At 40.9% G+C, this 2987-nt stretch overlaps 1 protein-coding gene across 5 annotated transcripts in view; it reads right to left on the bottom strand.

The window, feature by feature from the left end:
• nek6 (NIMA-related kinase 6) overlaps positions 1–2326 on the bottom strand; it is a 15451-nt gene extending 13125 nt beyond the window's left edge. The window contains exons 1-2 of one of the 5 annotated variants that reach the window (XM_032511927.1): positions 2223–2312; positions 331–341 (exon numbers count right to left, since the gene is read on the bottom strand). The gene's annotated coding sequence lies outside the window, so the exon portion shown is untranslated. Of the gene's footprint in view, positions 1–330; positions 342–2222 lie in introns of all 5 variants that reach the window. The other 4 variants (XM_032511923.1, XM_032511925.1, XM_032511924.1 and 1 more) reach the window with 4 other exon arrangements.
• Positions 2327–2987: the final 661 nt, after the last annotated feature.

The following is a 2987-nucleotide window of genomic DNA, read 5'->3' as shown; positions in this document are numbered from 1 at the left end:
ATAGATAGATAGATAGATATTTATTGATCCCAAAAAATGGGAAATTACGGTGTTACAGAAGCACACGTACATTAGTCACACAACACAGAATATAAAAATAAATGAGATACTAGGAAAAAAATATACATACATACAATATACATGAAATAAAATAAGAGTAACAAATATTTAAATATATACAGGATCTCTCTCTCATAGGGAGGTTAGGTAGGTGGTGGATGGGACGCGGGACTTTCACCCAGGAGAGTGGGGCTTGTGTCCCGCGTGTCACATTTCCTAAACCCAACTGACCTGTTCTTGTCCTGTCACAGAAACAGACGTTTTATAAGCCCACCCACCATCTTTTCCTTAACCTAACTGTTTCAAAAATGACGCCAGTAGTCCCGACCCAGCTTGTTTAGGTAAAGACCGTTAAAATATGATGCTAAAGGAGACTTTTAGCTTCAATAACAACGCCAAAGGCACCTGACCAAGGGCCAATATTCTATATGATGGGAGTAAGAATGTGTTGGATTGGCAGTAAATGGGCGAGGTAGGGCGCAGAGCAGAGAAGCAAAGCCTAGGTGGCGTATCTGGCATTGCTTCTGAAATCGGTTGCGCCTTGAAAGGTCAGCGGCAAAGAGGTCAAGGTTGAAATCATTTGAACTCTTAGCGCACCACTCGGCAGCAATGCTGAGTGGTGCGCGATGCCAGGAGTAGCGCTCCGTCTGGTTGGCCGGCACCCCTCCCTCCATAGGAAAACAATGGCCAGCACAGAGCGCTTTCACTGCGGATCATGTGCAGGCAGCTTTACTAACCTCACCAACAGTACAGGCCTATCGATGTCAGGTACGGGGTTGTTAGCATTTACAGCTATGTGCAAGTGCCTCGGTGAATGGTGCATACATACACAAACATATCAATCAATAAACACAATCAATAAACACAATTAATACAGAGACAAATATATACTGTATATATATATATATATATATGTATCTATCAAAAAGTTAAGATAAATCACTGGTCTGTCAGATAAACCCATACACCCCTGTATTTATTCTTGATCTATGTTCCAAATGTTTCAGTGTGTGAAAGTTGTCATTGTTATATTTTTCATACAACTGAATTGTCAATATAAAGGTTGGTTTGTTCAGAACTAGCCTAGTACTTTATCATTTATTATTAGCATTTATCTGTTAAAACTACTTTTACATAACTATTTCTACCATTTCAACAATACCTACTAATCATTTGATATGTTTAGCCATTACTTTTAGATAGTTATTTCTACTAATAATTTATTAATTCAACCTGTTTTAAATTCTGTGCTCGTTTTCTCTTACATAACCTCAACATGTAGTGTTTGATTGTGACAGTTGACTTAATGGACCTATCCCTTTCATCAAATTATAATTTCTATTTACTACCATGCTGCCAAACAACCCAGCATCCAGCTTTTTTAAACTGTGGAGGGACGGATGGACTCAAAGCAGTCCTCCAGTCCAACCGCTCCGTCACAGCTGACACGTGACTAATTTTAGCCACTTATTTGACCTTGGATGCCCAGGCATCCTCATAACCCCCCCCCCCTCCGATATGACTGTGTGTCTGTGTAACATTGGTGTTTCTAAATGTTGTTTCACATTGTTTTTAATCACATTTCATACCAGAAGCCATATTTAATCAACAAACTTCTAAGGTTAAGAAAAAGGTGGCTATTAAAAACTATATTTTTTTAAACGCCATTTTGAGAAACTAATATGCAGAAGTTATGAATGTCTTGCAATGGTTTCCTGTTATGAAAGGGAAGCCTCAAGAGAGGAACTAAATGTCAGTCACTCGGGATCTGGATTCATTCAGCGGGCTGACAGGCCGGCAGCATCACATCGTGGCCACATGTTTATGAAAATATGTTTATAATGTGGGGAATTCATTCTTAAACAATGCTTTTCAGTCAGAATGGTGTGTGAGTGTGTGTGACTGTGACACAACTCGAGCCCCACACAGACATCAGGAACCAATCAACGTCCACAGCGGAAGCATTGTTTCCATACGGTCCTCACAGCCGTTTGCCAATGTGCTCGCTAGCCTTTGTGTGCTAACTGCAGCTTTTCAATCTGAGTAAGCAGACTTTAGCATTAGGTTACCGTGGCCCAACACAAGCACACAGTACCTACAGTGCAACAGGTAGCTCGTGCATTAACAGCTTAGAAAGGTGTCCCATGTTTAAGTCTTCTTACCTGTAGACGAGGCACCTCTGTCCTGCTGCTCACTGCAAACCCTTCACACAGTTACACTGGTCCCTCCTGCTGCTGTTGTGCAACTCCCCCACAGACACACTCACTCACACACTCACACACACACACACACACACACACACACAACCCCCCCTCTCTCTTTGTCTCTCTCTCTGAGCTTACCTTGGGAAACAGACATGTACACTGCAAAGCAAGTGTGAAATAAAACAATAATTAAAGATCTAGTATAGAAAGAAAACAGCTGTGTAAGATTGTAATTATATATATATATTATATATATATATATATATATATATATATATAAATATATATATACACAGTACAGGCAAAGAGTTTGGACCCACCTTCTCATTCAATATGTTTCCTTTATTTTCATGTCTATTTCCATTGTAGATCATCACTGAAGGCATCAGAACTATGAATGAACACATGTGGAATTATGTAATTTGAAATAACTGAAAACATGTCTTATATTCTAGTTTCTTCAAAGTACCCCCCCCCCTTTGCTCTGATTACTGCTTTGCACACTCTTGTTATTCTCTTGATGAGCTCCAAGAGGTCGTCACCTGAAATGGTTTCCCAACAGCCATGAAGGAGTTCCCAGAATGCTCAGCACCTGTCGGCCCTTTTGCCTTCAGTCTGCGGTCCAGCTCTCCCCAAACCATCTGGATTGGGTTCAGGTCCGGGGACTGTGGAGGCCCAGCACTCCATTACTCTCTTTCTTGGTCAAATAGCCCCTACACAGCC

The sequence above is a fragment of the Etheostoma spectabile genome, unplaced genomic scaffold (genome assembly GCF_008692095.1).
Source record: "Etheostoma spectabile isolate EspeVRDwgs_2016 unplaced genomic scaffold, UIUC_Espe_1.0 scaffold546, whole genome shotgun sequence".
Lineage (NCBI taxonomy): Eukaryota > Metazoa > Chordata > Actinopteri > Perciformes > Percidae > Etheostoma > Etheostoma spectabile.
The sequence above is the reverse complement of the archived record's forward strand: the minus strand, read 5'-3'. Positions and strand labels throughout refer to the sequence as shown.